Source organism: Vespa mandarinia, chromosome 16 (assembly GCF_050613455.1).
Source record: "Vespa mandarinia isolate Hongniang chromosome 16, ASM5061345v1, whole genome shotgun sequence".
Lineage (NCBI taxonomy): Eukaryota > Metazoa > Arthropoda > Insecta > Hymenoptera > Vespidae > Vespa > Vespa mandarinia.
The window spans coordinates 4,157,532-4,175,861 of record NC_140825.1 but is presented as its reverse complement, the minus strand read 5'-3'; the positions used below and the strand labels follow the sequence as shown (position 1 = coordinate 4,175,861).

The 18,330-nt window shown below is 42.6% G+C and overlaps 2 long non-coding RNA genes across 10 annotated transcripts in view; one reads left to right on the top strand and one right to left on the bottom strand.

Annotated features, from left to right (window-relative positions):
• The window catches only part of LOC118442301 (uncharacterized), a 69,163-nt gene that overhangs the window by 19,608 nt on the left and 31,225 nt on the right, over positions 1 to 18,330 (bottom strand). The gene's annotated exons all lie outside the window — the stretch shown is intronic.
• Positions 1,579 to 13,643, top strand: LOC146872496 (uncharacterized). 4 transcript variants are annotated; one of them, XR_014983110.1, is made up of 3 exons: positions 1,579 to 1,623; positions 10,421 to 10,732; positions 11,533 to 13,643. It is a non-coding gene; the product is annotated as an uncharacterized LOC146872496 (long non-coding RNA). The 4 variants fall into 4 exon arrangements; XR_014983108.1 differs by lacking the exon at positions 1,579 to 1,623 and adding an exon at positions 7,916 to 8,162; XR_014983109.1 differs by lacking the exon at positions 1,579 to 1,623 and adding an exon at positions 7,916 to 8,208.

Sequence of the window (18,330 nt, the reverse complement as noted above, 5' to 3'; positions counted from 1 at the left end):
AGACGGCCGATGACGACGGGACGATCGAGCGGGAGTTAAAGCAGATCGCGGTTGTCAAGGCAACTCCCATTCTCGATGGACCACTTCCGGTTTCGACGCCCTCCACTTGGTTGTCGTCGTCGTCGTCGTCGTCGTCGTCGTCGTCCTCGTCATCATTGTCGTCGTCGTCGTAGCTCGTGGCCCGTGCCACGTTATTCCTCCACCTCTCACCGCCCCAAAACCGATTGGAGAATCTATTATTTCTCTCGTTCTCTTTTGCCGGCGCAACTCAGGGTACCTACCATTGCACCGACGACAGCGATTCGTTCGGCCGGTGTAGAGGCGTGTGAAAGGACGACGCCCGGGGAATTTGAACGGAAGGAAGTTTCTAGATCGATACATTTAACTTGCCGTTTAACCTCCTTTTAAAATTAACATTATCGAATTCTTCCTTGGATTTCATTATCTTACATATGACGTACGATGCTTTCAATATTGTTATCAAAGAAATTGGCTATTGAAATAATACGCTTAGCTAGTTCAACGGGATTCTTAGATTTTTCTTTTTATCAAACTATTCAATCAAACGTTAATAGGTTAAGATTTCCAAGAGCTGTTGCGTGTAACGATATCAAGCCTTTTCGTGGAAACACGCTCGTCTAGACCGCGTCACGTGAGATCGTCCATTTTTCTTTGAAATGCATTAGAACCAAGCCATACTTTCATTCGGGCTCGGGCGAAAGCGGTAAACTTTCGAATCAATGTGATGCTGTTTTAACATTGCCGCGTGCCAAAAGCTGATCGGGATCGTTGAAATGTATTTGTCTTGTCTAAGCAAATATATAACACGGATTCGTTACTTTGAATCCTTAACCTGTTATCTACTTCAGGGAAAACGTTAAAAGTATTAATAACATTTTCCTTTGGACTGGCATAACTGTGTCATTCATGACAGTCATTTGATTTGAACCGTAAGCCTTACTCGAGAAGGAAAATGGATCAACGAGTGAATACGGTAAATAAATAACGGTCGAGTTAGCCGAGCATGGAGCAAGTATCCCACGAAAGTATGAGAAATCATCGAGCCGATTAAATTCGATGTGAAATAAGGAAAACTGTATAGATTTCTTTATTTTCTATCTTCCATTTTTTCTCTTTCTCTCTCTCTCTCTCTCTCTTTTTCCCTTTGTTTCTTTAATCGGTAAACGACATATCGACATTAGCTTGCCGCGCAAGGATAACCTCGCTCGCTTGGTCGCGCGCGCGCGAGCGCACGAAAGAGCTCGTGCCGCGAGGGACCGTTTTGTCGGGTATTTGTTTGCCGAGCGCGTGGAGACGGGTCCGGCATAAGAAAATAGCCCCTCGTTCGCGCTCAACGCACGAGAGCGCGCGCGCACCGGCGAGTAGAAGAGTGGGGAAGGAAGAGTAAAGGGATGCTACGTATGGTGGTGGGCAAGAGGGCTAGAAAGACAGAGATAGAAGAAAGAGAAAGAGAGAAAAAGGGAGAGAAAGAGAAAGAGAAAGAAAAAGAGAAAGAGAGAGAGAGAGATCGCAAGGTTGTTACCTGTTCGCACGGCCGCGATAATGCAGTCGAGTGCTCTCGGGGCCCCCGTGTCAACGATCGGCGAACGGCCACGAATCTCGGTGTGCACGACGCCGCGAAAGCACGTCTGTCTAAATGTTCCCTGCCTACCTACCTACCTGAGAACCTTACGCCACCCAGCTGCCCTCCTCTCTTACACTCTCTTTCTCTTTCCCTTTATTTTTTTCTTCCTGCATTTCTTGTTCTTCCTTTAACCCTACGCGCAGGTTTTAACCGACATTATTTATATTAGCGCAACAGTTATTCTACATTAACTTCACCTTAATTCTGTACTAATCACCGTAATTGATACTAGCAATATCTTCATCGTATAACATAATTTATCCGTTTGTACTTTCGTTTCTATTTCCTATGATTGGTTGAAAAGAAAGAAAGCGCGCTTGTTTGAACGAGCCTTGCGAACTCTAATCTCTTGGATTTAATCGAATGATGAGAAAAAAAAAAGAAAAGTAAAGAAAAGAAAAGAAAAAAAAAAAAGAAAAACTGAAAAATCATCGGTAACGCACGACAAACGTCGTACGCTGTCCCAAAGCCACTTCGCTTGGCAGTCGAGAGAAAGCAAAAGGAATTTCGCATGCGCGATATACGTATGTACGTATGTACGTATGTATATATGTATGTATATCCCCCGGAACATTATTTTCCCTTCTCCGTTCGTCCACACCGCGTGTGTGCGCGCGTCCACCTGCCGCCGTCTCCTCCGACTACTTGCACGCGATTTTCAGAAGCAGAAAGGCATACAATGTATAAGTACGTTCTTACGTGCTCACATTCGTACCTATACAGATAACCAATGCTCAAATGCGTTCTTATTCATATATTTACCACATCTTCATCGCACGTTAGTAGCCGATGATTTTGCAGGATTCAATATTGCCCGAAGACATCGTGCTGGGTTCAAAGTGCTAATTCCACTCGTAGTAAAGTAATCTCAATTTTAATTATTATTTCATTATAAAGATAAATATGTGATAAACAAATGCAGGATGATTAATGGCCAATACAAATTACCACATAATGTTTTATACAAAAATATTTTATTAATTTATATTCGATTATACTTTGTATTTAATGATTTATTTAGTAAATACCGGGCATACTATGAACCCATGTAACTAGCGCGAGCCCAGAGAAACGAATTCCCACCGTAGCGTGGCGCTGGTGGTTATATCTTCTCGATAGTGTGTTCTATAATATAAGCAGAGTTGCTGTTGGTTCTTTCGTTCGTCGTCCTCATCGTCTTGTCCGGTCAGTCTCGGGGACTCCCACCCGCTCCCTAACTTTTTTTAACATACCCACCTACTCGTTTCTCTCTTTCTATCGAGTAATCCAAATGCATTCTTTTTCTTTCCTCTTCTTTCCTCGTCTCCTTTCTTTTCAACTTACTGTCTTTCTCTTTCTTTGCTTTCCTTCCCACCGTCCTCGTTGCCGGTTAGTCTCTTCTCTCTCAAACACACTCGGCGTATCTCCTACGTCGAGTTTTAAAGAGTGTGTCGTGCCAGCAGGGCATGAGTCGGGACAGTCAGGCAACGAGCTGCTACGTAACCATGTGCCTTCCCCCGTCCAGTGTGTAGCTGGCCTTTTCTGTGTAGGTGTGCGCAAGCAATGCACTCCCTCGAGAGAAAGAGAGAAAGAGAGAAAGAGAGAGAGAGAGAGAGAGAGAGAGAAAGAGAGAAAGAGAGAAAGAAAGAGAAAGAGAAAAAGAAAGAGAAAGAGAGTAGAGTGAGGAGTTCTCTCCTTCTTTCTACCTTCTCACTCCCATCCAATTCCTTCCTCTTTCCACCCTCTTACACGGGTTCCTCCCACCTCTCTCGCCTCTCGTCAACCTGCGGCTGCCCTTCCTCCCACTCGTTTTGTCCGGACGACCGGCGTTTCAGCGTTAGAGACCTTACATGCTTGGCATACCTGCAAACGAGCGCGTAAATCGACCGGTACGCGGCAATGCCAGCCACCGCGAAATCCTCTGCGCTGAGGATCTGACTTTCTCTCTCTCTCTCTCTCTCTCTCTCTCTCTCTCTCCCCTCTTCGTTTTTTTTTTGATCATCTTCTGATATTGTAATCATACTCATGTTCTACATACGTATATACAAACGTTTGCACGTATGCGTGGCTTATGTATAGACGTCGTCGCGTGTCCTATACTACGCGTACGGATATGATGTCAGAGAGACAGAACGAGAGAGCGAGAGAAAGATAGAGAGGGAAGGTATCGATCGAATTAGACCGCCATGCCGCTCCCAACGGACAAAGGAGCGTCGGTCACAACGCGGATAAATTATTTTCACTCTGCATCTCCTCGAGGTCGCGTCGATTCAACGACCATGAATCATCCCACTAGCCGCGCCATGTGCGACTGTTATTCAGGGATCGTCTCATGGTCGAGCGATTCAGATATCGTTTCCCCCTCTACACCCGCTATAGCCGACACTTCGGCCGCGAATAATTTCTTTTCTGTTCTTTTCTTTTTCTCCTTCTTCGTCTTTTTTTTTTTCTTTGTCTTTTTTGTTTCTTTTATTCTTCAAACACGAAAAGAACTTGACTACTTTCAGTTTTATTTAAAATTACGGAACGTCCGTTGCAATTTTATTGCTCGTTGACGGCAAATTTCTGTCGGACTCGGCAAGTGCGTTGACTCTGTTTCAATCGTCCGCCAAATGGTTGGAGAATTGAAAATATCTCGGACATGTCGCAATATAAAGCGTCGAAAGAGATGGCAAAGTTGGAGTAAATAAAGAGGATAACTATCCGATAGACACGTTATGTCGTCATTTACGAAAGATACGTTCCAATTCGATGCGTCGTACCTGCTTCGGCGTTTTCTCCGAGTTATTCGAAGAAATCGGTTGAACCGTAATTTAAACTCGAACTCTCCTACCGCCTTTCGCTTTGCCACACGCCCGAGATCCTCGAGGTACAAAGCTCAATGTGAAATCATTCTTTAAGTCCCACTTCTAATCCGACGCAGCGCTGCTACAAGTCTGCTGTGGATTGAAAAGGAGTCAATGATCCGGCCAAAAGTGCTTCTCAAACAAACATCGCTGAACGGGTATAGCGACGCATTAGCCGTACGGCCGCCATGTCCAAGATTCCACCCCCTCCTTCTATCAACGCGAGAGAGCGCCCACCTACACAACTTCTCTCGCGATGAAAGAGCCATGAGCGAGAAATCACGAAACGGATCACCGGTTAACGAGCCACCTTACCCGTAAATAATATCTGAGTTGCAACGCTTTACCTGTAGTATGTATATAGATTTACTTACCGAACAAAAGTCAAAGAAAAAAAATATCTGAGTAGCCAGACTACTCAAGACACGTTTATTTCAAACTTGGCGAGGCTTCGCGTTATTATTACCGTCTATGGAGATAGGTTCGTCAGGCATCGAGACTCAAGTGATTTATGCCATCGTCGCTACTTTCCTCTTCTCTTTTACCTCTTTGCTGCGAGTCCTGCTCGTCTGCGATACATGCATACGTATGTAAAAGAGTAAAAAAGGGAGAGGGGAGGTAAAGAGAGAGAGAGAGAGAGAGGGAGAGAGAGAGAGAGAGAAACTATCTCTCAGAGTTTCTTGTTTCTCACGTACAGGTACGAGAACGTATACGAGAGTATCTTACGAGTACTCTGGAGAAGCAGGGAGGACGAAAAGAGAAAGAGAAAAAGAGAGGGGGCGGTCCGCTTGGAACGATCGGGATGCTAATTCGTTTTGCTCGCTTCCACGACTTCTTCGTCCTTTTCTGCGAATGCAGATCGTCGGCGGACTGCACGCTGGAATGCGTTCTTCGTCTCCCCGTGCCGAGAGAACGACCGAGGGCGAAGGGATAAATGCGTTTTTATTAATAGGGATTATGAGTGCGGTCCATTCACGTTGTACCTCGATCGAATAAGAGCACTAAGATGGCTAAGTACATCAAAGTGCACTCTTCTAATTTGCCTTTTTACTTTCTCGGCATTCGACTTATCCGATCGATAAAATAGGAATGTCTAAGACGTACTGCATAAAGAAAGAAAGAAAGAAAGAAAGAAAGAAAGAAAGATTTGAATATATAATTCTATCGGTCTTTTAAAAAATAATTGATCCGAACAAAAGAACGATTTTCGATTTATATATCATCGAATAATAGACCAAAGAAATATTGTAAGACTTAATTCGGCCTCGTTACTATTATCGAAGGCATCAATAAACGAACTTGATATATCTTGCCGAAGGAGCCGATTTGTCGAAACGCAGATATTTTCTTTATAGGACATCGATCTCCCCATCTTGACATCGATTTCTCTTTTTTCCACCCAGTTGGAGAGCATTTCCCCCCACTCCCAACCCTACTCGCGGCCTTCCGCGGTCATCGCTGGTATACCACAGCCTGTTCTCTCTGACTTTACGAACTGCTTCTGTGTTCGCTAACAACTTAACAATAACGGATTTAAACGAGTTTTATCGGGACATCGATAGATAGCCTTTTGCGACTAGGTCTAACAAAATAAATCTACGATATATTTCGTTATAATACATTTAATTCGAAGGACTCCAGAGATCATATGGTCCTAGATCACGATAAGAGAGACAGGACACGTAACGAAGCGAACGTTTCGTTTCACTTGGCGAACGGGCTCTGTTAAAGGTGCCGATCTGTCACCGTGTTGTTTGTGTAAAATGTTGTCTACTTACTCTATACTCTCTCTCTCTCTCTCTCTCGCTGCATCCATAAAAGCATGCTATGGAAGGCTCTCTCTCTCTCTCTCTCTCTCTCTCTCTCTCTCTCTCTCTCTCTCTCTCTCTCTCTCTCTCTCTCTCCTGTGCGCGCGCGTGCACGCGAATGTTGAGTTTCGTGAGTATAGGACTCGGTAGGAGTAATAATCGTATACCGTTACTTCTTTCGAAAGGCCGTTGACTCAATTGCGCCCCGGATAAAAGAGGCGGTTCACGAGTCCTCCGTGAGCCTCGGCATGGGATATCTTTCGCTGGTATTGTATATACCGTACTTACAACGTGTATTAGCACACGTAGGGTAAACAGTACAATTATTTTCCCCATCGTATATAGTGATCTAAAGTATGGCTTTGAACGCCAAGTAAATAAGGATTTAGGATATCCGCGTTCACTTTCTTCCTAGTGGCATTTTCATAATTTTGCATATTTTAATATGTAAATATTAATATTAGATGTCCAATAAATCTACTTTAGATATATAGGTATATATTGGAGAGCAGCTTCCTGCTCTTCAAAGAATCAAAGAGTAGTGAAACTCTCTCGGGTCACGTTTTGTTGTGTGCTACGGTGGTCTCCAGGTATGCCGTGTCTAAATTCATCCGTGATTCGTCCTCCTGTGGCCGGACAGATATCTCTCACTCCGTGGCTCCTCTCCTCCGCGTTACCTCCATGACAAAGGCCGGTCAAACCTGCCTGACAACCTGTAAAATTCCTATGAATGAGCGCAACCTCCTCTTCTTCTTCTTCTTCTTCTTAGTCTTCGTCGTCTTCGTCGTCTTCGTTGTCGTCGTCCTTCTCTGTTTCTCTTTCTTTCTTTCTCTCTTTCTCTCTCCCTCTCTCTCTTTCTCTCTCTCTCTCTCTCTCTCTCTCTCTCTCTCTCTCTCTCTCTCTCTCTCTCTCTGGTCACCGAGCTCTCGCACGACCATGCGCGCGCGTGCTCAAGCTCGCTCTCCGACCTCGTCCGTTATTAAATTCCATGACCTCATGTGGAGTAGTCAGTATATCCTCATGAAGGAAACAGCCCGAGTATAGTCGATGCCGAGCTGCCACGTGACACCTCGTTCGATCACTTATGTATCTACCACGTAGGAATACCATAATGATCATCCTAATCGAGTAGGATCACTCTCGAAGGAAGATTTGAACATTCTTCTAATACAGTTAGATACCGTAATCGTTCCGTATCCAAACCGATATTGTAATATCAATAATTGCGATCAACTAGCAATGTATTCCCGAGGGATAAAAAGAGAAACATTTCCACTTGTTCGAAGATTGATACCAAGCACGTAGCACTAACTCGTTATATACGTATGTAGAGTTTCTTACGTAACGATCAGCTTTCTATTTATATTGCGCATTAAGTTTAAGTTTTACAAGTACAAACGTACCGATAACTATCGTCATTACGACTACGACGAATGATCGGGGAGAATCGGAAAGGGTTGGTGGTGAGGGGGTGGAAGAAAAAACAGAAGAAAGGAAAAAAGAAGAACGAAGGGAAGAAAAAAAAAAGAAGAAAGGACAAAGAAAGAGGAAAAAAAAGAAGAACAAAAAAGATCGCAGAAGTATTGTAGAAGCGCGTCCGGCTTGGCGCGTAACGTTAAAGGAGGTCGTGGCGCGCGCGCGCCCTCGAGCAACACGAGATTAGCCGAAGCGCGTCGAGAGCAAATACGGCACGTCGATCTTGAAGGTTGCAGTAGTCGGTGCGCGCTAATGCGCGCGAGACTACATCCGCGTGTCGTATTGGTACGCGCGCGCAGGTGCGGGCGGTCGCCGATCGCTCCAACGATCGCAGCCATTCTTTTTTCGATTTACAACTCGAACTATGAGTTCTCGGCGACCTTGCGAGATGTCTCAATTTTCTTACCGGTATGCGACTACTATGACTAAACCGAACCATACCTATTCTATCTATGTACGTATGTAGTACATACTTATTATTGCGTGCCTATTTATTTTTATTGCAATAGCGATTCCTCGAAAAAAAAAAAATATATATATATATACATATGTATATATACATACATATCCCTTCTCATTCGAATATGTTTGTTCCGTTCGCTCCTAAAACGATCTCGCCAACTTTCTATCACCAATAAAGATCGGTAAGAGTCAAGCGTATATTCGCGAATCGTTCGACTCACAAATGCAAGTAAGTAAACGCTTATAGAAGCTTTCTTTGCCGTACTTAACCTCTTACCGACACGGTGATTTAGTAATTTAACATCTTTCACCGAGAAAACTAATTATTGGTTATAGAAATTGCGCTACACGAAGAAATTAAATTCAAATCGTTCTGATTTATCGTCTATTATATTTAATGTTTCTCTAGGAAATGTTAAAATAAGTCGTCATTTTGTTGAAAAACATATTACTTCCCAATATCTAATTTCCTTGAAACTTTGATGAAAACCGATTAACGAGTTGTAATTAATTCATAAATCTATGTAAATACGATTTGAAAATGTTATATAGCATGATTCGATAAAAGAAAAATAAAAGGAACAAAGTGAAAGTTCGCGGGCAACGCGTTGACGCGTTTCAAACGCATCATAAACGGCGACATATACGTACGCGAAAAGCGCGCGCACTTTGAGTATGACGCAGTTAGGCCCGCAGAATCGAGATATGTCAGATATAGACCGTACATTATGATATCCAACCCACGCGCTCTGCGTCACATAGCGATGCGTCTTATGTGGCATCAGTACTGCACTTATGTGACTGCACTTGGATACGAAAGCGCCGTGATCTCGCCTGGTGGCGGATTCTTCAATCAATCTTATTAAATTCGAAAACATCCATTTCCAATTCGCGATCATTAATCTTTCCACCACGAATCTTTTTCCTTTTTCTACATTGTAAAAATTAAATTATTCTTTAGGTATTTTTCAAAATCTGTTTGCTAAAATCTAAAAGCGAGATCGACGAGTTAAAGAAAAGTGAACTCGGTGAACTCCAAGATGGCGGGCATGCGAGTAACCACGGTCTAAATGCAAAATCGTGCGCTGCATCGGAATGCATTGGATTGCCACGTACGTACGTATGTATGTATATATATATATATATATATATATATATATATATATGTATGCGTAACATCAGTGCATGCGTGGAAGCTTTAGCTTTAAAGGGAAACCGCAGGTCGTAACGCAACGCATAGTACCGGTGTTATATACAATACGTATACGAGCGCGTTCGCCAAGTATCGGCTGAGTCTGACTGCTGGCGGGAAATTTAAACTTGGAAACTAACAAAATGCTTGTAGAAGCGTCGAGTTGTATCTTCGTTGGTAACACGTACGAGTTCTGACCTCTCTCTTTCTTTCTGTTTAAAAAAGAGAGTCGTGGGATTACGAGTCATAAAGGTAAAATCTTATGACTATCTCTGTTCCTTACGTGGACGTGAGGTATCAACCCGTTGAGATCAAAACTTTCTTACTTAATCTCACGCTTCCTACGTGATCCCTCTTTTTTTCGAACCCTCTTGTTTCTTCCTCCTCTTCTTATTTAAATCAAAGAGAACGGGAGGAAAAGAGAGAGAGAGAAAGAGAAAGACAGAAAGAGAGTGTGTTTCTTTTGTTATTATTTATTATTATATATAGGGTGTACAATGCTGCTATGTACATTAATACATATATATATATATATATATATATATATATATATATATATTCATACATGTGTAAAACAGTGTTTTGATCTCCATAGACTTATTCGATGACAACCGCTTGCGTAAACCCGTGGAAAGGAGAACGACGCGTTCGGTAATAAACGGCGATAGGCTATAACAATGCGTACGTTCAAGGCGACCACCGTTTTCTACGCTCTCGCGCACGAGCTATTCCTTCCCTATCGGCACGATTTTCTCTCGCACAAAACTAATATCGTCTGGTTATACGGCATTTACAATAGGGCTTTTACTCTCTCTCCCTCTCTCTCTCTCTCTCTCTCTCTCTCTCTCTCTCTCTCTCTCCCTTCTTCTTCTCTAAACAAAGATTATAAAAAAAAAAAAAAAAAAAAAACCAAAAGAAGAAAAAAAAGAAAAAAATGAATTTGTAAAGATTTTTATGAACCAAATGTTTCCCACACAGTAATCGAATAAAAATATAGTTAAATGTTTGATAGCTAAAGAACGGAAATATACCCATACATACCTACGTGATCTTCACCTACCGTCAACAAAGACCAATGACTTAACGAGATGGAGAAGAAGAGAGGAGACACGGGGAGGACTACGATCACGATGACGACGACGACGACTTTAGAATCGAGCGATAGAAGGTGCTCTCTCGAGGTCGCTGTCCACCCTGAGGTCACCCTCCTATACCCACCGACCGAACAATATCCGATGGGAACCCTTTAGGAAGGAGAGGAGGAATGGAGAAGCAGAAAAAGAAAAAGAGAGAGAGAAAAAGAGAGAGGGCAAGAGATACGTGAGTAAGTGAGTGAAAAAGAGAGAAAGCAGGAGGGAGAGAGAGAGAGAGAGAGAGAGAGAGAGAGAGAGAGAGAGAGAGAGAAGAGATGAGAAGCGCTAGCTGTTCACATTACCTTACTTACTATACGGGGTCAATGCCACCGCGTCCGTCCCGCGGCCCCACTTCACTTCACTTGGCTTCACTTGCCTTGCCTCTCTCTCCCCGACAACCCCCTTTCCGCTTCTCACCGGTCCTTCTCTCTTCGCTCCTCACCTCAAACCGTGTTGCTTTATCTCTTTCTTTCTTTCTCTTTCTCTTTCTCTCTCTCTCTCTCTCTCTCTCTCTTTCTCTGTCTCTCTCTCTCTCTCTCCCTCTCGCTGCCTTCTTTCCTGTTCCTCTCTCCTCTTCGCCCGCTACACAGCAGCCCCCAGCCCCTTCTCCTCGAGCTGCCCTACGTTCCTCCTCACCCACCCCCACCGAGAGAGCATTCTCATCGACCGTTTGCGTTGAAGAGAAACCGAGTCTCTCCTTCTTCTTCTTCTTCTTCTTCTTCTTCTACTTCTTCTTTTCTTCTTCTTCTTCTTCTTCTTCTTCTTCTTCTTCTTCTCCTTTCGCCTCTTCCTCTCCTATCTTTCTTTCTTTCTTTCTTTCTTTCTTTCTTTCTTTCTTTCTTTCTTTCTTTCCTTCTTTACTCTTCTCGAGGCTCCACTACTCCTCCCCACGTTCACGATTCTCTCTATCTTTCTTTCTCTTCTCCCATACGAGTCTTATAAACTATTCCAAAAATTCGTACTGTTATTATTATCACTTAACCATTCCCAGCATCCAGAAGAGTAAGAGCGAGAAAGAGATAGCCGAGGGACAATGCGAGACTTTGTTCAGAGGCACGCAGAACACCCGTGCTGCATGTAGAGTCTCTGATAGAGGGGAGGAAGACGTCGACGTCGACATCGACGACGCGACGGCGACGCAAAGACGACGACAACGAAGACGACGAAGAAGACAACGACGACGAAGACGACGACTACGACGAAGACGACGAAGACGACGATAGTGGAGGCGACGACGGAGACGTCGTCTGAAGTCTCGGTGAACCCGCGCAGCGAATCGATTTTACGAGAGTCTTTTTTTCACAAGGGTGAAGAAGGAAGAGGATGGTTAAAACGAAATGGATGGCTTGTGAGAGGATTCACTCTCTCTCTCTCTCTCTCTCTCTCTCTCTCTCTCTCTTTCTTTTTCTCTTTCTTCTTCTCATTCTCTCCTTTTTATCCCACTACGATCCCTTTCAATTCGGTTACGATCTTTGGATAAGTCCGTTGAAAATCAAAAAAAAACCCCGTGGACGAATCGAATGTCTTTACATATTCTTTGAGTATCAAACGTAGAAAAAAAAAAAGAAAAAAATAATCGGATATATCATGTCTGAGCGCCATGTTGTTAAAGGTTACATCACGTGACTCAACCATCTTGATTATTTCTCTCATTAACAAAGTACATAAATAATAGATATTTTAGGATAATCTTTGTGGATAATTTCGAATCCCAGAAACATTTCGAATATCAGAAAGAAAGAAAGAAAGAAAAAAAAAATGCATATCTACGAATTCTATTAGATTTATTGTTTTCTTTTTTATGTTATTTTTTTACATTTATCATTAAAGTACCTTTTTCCTAATCTTCTTCCTCCTATTATTTTTTCCTCTTCCTTTACCTTCCTTCCTCTATCCTTTGTCTTTTTCTTTTTCGTTTTGTTTCAATAGCAAATCAAAAATTCTTCCAAGACTCGTCGAGGCGTCAATCATATCGCGTTCGTAATAAAGCGTCGCGCACGAGCTACGAATGGCTTGCACGTATATTAATCCTCCGGCAACCTTCCACAAAGTAAATACAACGTGACCAATGTCAAGGCTAACGCTGCTACTCGCGCTGCCGTTCGCTGCCGCGCGTGTGCCGTGAGCGTGTGTGCGCGCGCGCGCGCTCGCGCTCGCGCCCGTTGCAGCAAATCTCCATAGGCTGGCTCGTCATAGAAACGCGCGAGCGCGCACAACTAAATGTTCGAACGCATTCTTATCGTTTAATTCTCTTATCGAAAATTATCGATACTCGTGTACGTGATTCGATCGGAGAAATAACACTTGCTTCTCTCTATTCATTCGTATTGATAAAACGTTATTTCATTTTTTTTGTTTATTTATTCTTTTCTTCTTTTTTTTCTTTTTCATTGATTATCGAATAATTGATAAGTTAATATTCATTATTACGAGTGAATCCGCATAAACCAATGGACAGATTTTACGTACGTCTCTCATCTTAGAAAATGTAAGAAAGTTGTCTGTGCGCGCGCGCGCGCACGCGTCAAAACGTACATCGAACAAAGGATCGTTAACGCTCGTGCGCGCGTGCGCCATTGCGCGGCTCTCTCTCTCTCTATCTCTCTCTCTCTCTCTCTATCTCTCTCTCTCTCTCTCTCTATCTCTCTCTCTCTCTCTCTCTATTTCTCTCTCTCTCTCTCTCTATCTCACCGCTTCTCTTTCTCATTCCTCAAGACGAAACCAATCTCATTGCGTTTCATTAAGATAACGCGTTTGCACGATGCAGCTAACGCCCGGTAGAAACTCGTAAAAGTGACTCGTACATCGAGCACGAATGTTACGTGCAGTCCAGGTACTCGCTTTCACGGAAAGGAAATCGTTCTTACCGATCGTACCGAACTTTTCAATGTGTTTTACTTTGCTAGGGAAAGCTTTTGTAAGTTGGGGGATAATGAGGTGAAAATGACTCACCAATGGAAATTTATAGTTTTTCACTTTGGGCCACTCCATTCATTACTATATAAATTATATCGGAGTTATTATATCATATATGAGAATGATGTAAGAATAATTAAAGTTAACAATTATTCGCATAAGATGTATTACTCGAGATAGGGAGGATTGGAGTGGGAGGGGGAGGAAACAAAAAAAAAAGAAAAAAAGAAAAAAAGAAAAAATATAAAAAATAAAAGGAAAAAGAAAAAAGAACTAGTTAAAACATCGTATACTTCCGTCTTCCGTGAATGAGCCTCTCACCTCCACCTCCTCCACACCCTCTCCCTCAAGTTCTTTTCGCCTTGAAGCAAAGTGGAACGGCAAGGCAACGGATACACGGTGTCAAAGGAACACTGTGCACGGTGCCGACAAGTCGTTGTCGTTCCTCAGTCATCGCGTATCTTCGTTGTCGTCGTCGTCGTCGTCGTCGTCGTCGTCGTCTTCGTCATCTTTGTCGTCTTCGTCGTCGTCGTCGTCGTCGTCGTCGTCGTCGTTGTCGTTGTCGTTGTCGTTGTCGTCTTCCCCTTCGTCTTCTTCGTCTCTTCGTCTTCGAGACGACGACGTCGAAAATCCGTAAACTCTTCCAGGAAGTAGGAGCCACTGGGGATCATCGACCCTTCACGGCTATTTCAGTTATTTTGCAGCATGCAGCTATTTTAAATACATATTGTAGAGTAGAGAGGAAGAGAGAGAGAGAGAGAGAGAGAAAGATGATGAAAAAGGAGGAAGAAGGATAGACGACTCTCTCGGAAGAGAGAAACGAAGATATCTGAAAAGCTTGAGAGAAAGAGAGAAAATGGCGTGGAGGGGTTGATATTTATAGCCAGTCCCGTCGTCGGCGTCCTCGTAGTCGACAGTCTTAACTCCTTGGTGAAATTTTTGGGAGAACATCCCTTCTCCCCTACCACCCTCGTCTTTCCTTTCTCTCTCTCTCTCTCTCTCTCTCTCTCTCTCTCTGTCTGTCTCTCTATCACTCTCTCACATGCTCTCTGTTTAAGGAATTTCCTATGATTAGAATGAGTATTTCTATACGACGTTCTGAACTCTGCCTATATGTATCTACCAGCGAAAATAATTTACTCTCTATCTATCTATCTATCTCCCCTCTTTCGTATATAAGCGCATAAATTGACATGAGCCCATAAATATTTATCCAATATCAATAAATTAACTTCGTTATATAGACTCGATTGATTCCCACATTCGGGAACTGGTTGAAGCACCTCGAACGAGCTTGTTATGATAGAAGGAAAGATCTATGTAATCAAATAGAAAGAACGTCGATAATAACTTGCTCGATCATCGTAGAACATCTCTAAATATATTTTTCTCACGGGATCCCGTACTATACTGGTACGCGATTTTCGAGCACACGTGAGGTCCTCCCGAGATCATTGATCCGATCGAATCCGAACAATCAAAGAACCGGAACGGGTTGAAAGATCTATGCGTGGCATTGATCTCTCCAAAATGAAATCTCTTTTTCGTTACATTCGAATCGAGTCTATACGTAAACTGGTGGTCGGTCGTAGAAAAACACGATATACATACATATGCATTTACATTTGTATTATGTCGTAGAAATTAGTGCAATTGACCGCGAACGTTAAACCGACAACTCGTCGCGGGACAATGCCCGCATATACTATACGTTGCACAAACGGTCAGTGGTTCTGGTAAATTAAGATGGTATTATTTTCGAGTAGCTCTCCAAGTGAATCGACATCTTCGGGAAAGAAACCGGAGCGAGGAGTCAAACCTAACAAGCTGGAATGTGCACGCAGCCGGACACCGCGGGTCACCGTTTCTTTGCGGTACCACGAGTAGAAAGGTGGATGCGCGTCCTTATTTTACAGTGTCGTGCCTCTTCACGGCCACTTGCGATTGTATGTAACTACATATGTATGTACTTATGTACGGTATCGAACGAGTTGTGACCGGTCCACGAATTCCAATCTCTCTTACATTCAACCTCATAGAGAATCGATTTGAAAAACCTCTTCAATAAACCTGATCTGGGATTATTACTCTTTCGATAATATCTAGGGTTAAAATGGCGATTAGATAAGGTGCACCAATAAACGACTTGTCATCGCTTGGAAATGAATCGGTCGGTAAAGTAATTCTCATATTATCCGACCTACTACGAACGTCAAATTGACGACGTTGTAAAAAGTAATTGTGCGAATCAATTGGACAGCGAATTCTATGTCGAGTGCAAATACAAGAAGCACAGTAAAAATGATATGATCCAAAGCGACTGAATTATTGGCAACACTGCGTCGCTGCACTCTACGATAGTCTCTAGAGCAGAGACCGAGCTCGGCTGTTGTAACCTCTATCTATCTATCTATCTATCTCTGTCTTTCTACCTCTTCCTTCCTATTTTCCTCTCTTTCTATTTAGTGTGTATGTGTCTGTATATATATATATATATATATATATATATATATATATATATACATATATATATATATATAGATAGATATATAGCTCTCCACCATCAGAGCAAGTTCCTCTTTCTTCTCTCTCTCTTTCTTTCTCTCTCTCTATTTCTCTCCCTCTTTCTCTTTCAAACTGACTCGTCCTTTCCCTTCTAGCTCGTGCCCTTCTCGAACGAACTTAAGCCCAAACTCGAACCTGCACCCCCAACGCTCTCTACTCGTGAAAGGTTTCTTCCCCTCGTCGAGCCAATCTCTCCCCTCTTTCTCTTTCTCTCTCTCTCCCTCTCTCTTTTTCTCTCGCATTCACTCTCTTGCAGGAAAGCGACCCTTCCACCAAAAAATTTTTCCTTTCCTTCCACACTTCACCTCTCCTCAAATCACATTCTTCTTCTATCCGAAGCATTTTCTTCTCTCTTTCTTTATTTCTTTCTTTCTTTCTTTCTTTCTTTTTTGCTTCTTTATTTCTTTTCTTCCTTCTTTCTTTATTTCTTTCTTTATCTCTCTCTCTCTCTCTCTCTCTCTCTCTCTCTCTCCTACTTTCTATAAAGTATATATTATATAGGTTCGTCCTTTTCTATTACGCCTTTTTTCTCAGTTTTCTTCTTGCTCGATTTCCACCACTTCTTCGCAGCATCCCACCCACGTCCTCCACCATTTCTCGGAAAAGTTCCGAAGCTTTTCGCTTGTGAGTACACTTTTTCAGATCACCGTTAGATTTCTTTCTCCCTCTCTCCCCCCCCTCTCTCTCTCTCATTCCTTCTTGCTTTTCCATAGTACCGTACAACTGCTGGCCCTTTCGTCTTTTCTTTTCTCGTCGCAACGCGCTTACAATTGTTTTCTCTTTCTATTTCTTCCCAGGTGTACAACCATTTTCCTAACAACTTTTCGTTGTATATCATACAAGACGACAGAAAGAAAAAAGAAAGCTCATTCGAATATCTATGTTGATTATTGTCGAATAAATTTCTCGCTTACTTCTAGCTTACGTTCGATCTCGTCGGTTAGACGCAGTTTATTCCAATAATTCACGAACAAAGGAGAGTTCGTAAAGAGAAAGAGAGAGAGAGAGAGAGAGAGAGAGAGAGAAAGAGAAAGAGAGAAAGAAAGAGAGAGATGGCATCCGCTTGAATGGACAACTCACGGCTTAGAGAGGGGAAACAGATTGGTGGCGGGGTCTTTGAATCATCCCTCGTTGCTAAACATCCCCCTTTTCCAACGTCAACCAAGACTTCTACACGGTATAAACTCGTGTTTGTCTAGCGGCTATATTTGGGTGAACCAAATCCAAAATCATACGCGCTCGTTGACTTTGTTGGCTCGTAATAAAGATCTACGATGCTTTTCTTTGATTTTCTCGGGAAAACCATGACGTTTCTATTTCGCGGCAGGAACTCATAAATCTTTCTCGTCTTGTTTCTTCCTCGACGTTGCATCAGATGGATATCCGTCGATCGACTCTTACGTTAGAGTAATGCTGTGTCAGGCAAGTCGCGCGAGGGCGATACGTGTACTTATACGGTAGGAAGTTATTCTTGACCTGCAATTTTAATAATATGTAATGTATCTCTCTACATCCCTCCCTTCATCTCTACCTTTTTCTTTCTCTTTTTCTCTCTTTATCTTTCTCTCTTGTCTTTCGAGATTCTACGCATTTTTATTTTCCTTAAGAACTCCAAACTCTACTCCTCGTCTACTTTTATTTGTCCTTTCGTTTTCTTCGACTTTTCAATTCGTTTTTCTTTTTCTTTTTTTTTTTTTTCATTTTTATCTTATTCATTTAATTTTTCTTTGTCTTTGTAAATCGACGAATCTGTACCAGGATACTTTCATTACGTACAACAGGAAAAAAATAAACAGAAAAAGAGAGAAAGAGAGAGAGAGAGAAAAAAATAAAGAAAAAGAACTTGAAATATGATAACGTTTACGACGTTCATGAAGGTCTTGCGAAACGTGGCTAGCGTTTTGAGGTATACTACGAGAAAAGCGTTCATTCTCGTAGCACTCAGCTGCTCTCTTCGGTGAACGATAATTAACGATTTCTCAATCGCAACGTCCTATTGCTGAAATCTCTTCCACGCCTGTTTCACGACGACGACAACGACGACGACGACGACGACGACGACGACGACGACGACGACGACGACGACGACGACGACAACGACGACGACAACGACGACGACAACGACAACGACAACGACAACGACAACGACAACGACAACGACGGTGAGTTTCTCGCAAATAATCTCATACCTTTTACCAACAGACACGTCGCATTTTTCACCTTTACCTGTTTCCAACAAATCCAACTCGAGCTACTAATTATTCGACCAGTGAACGTTCACTCTCATAAACCTGACAATAGTCTATTT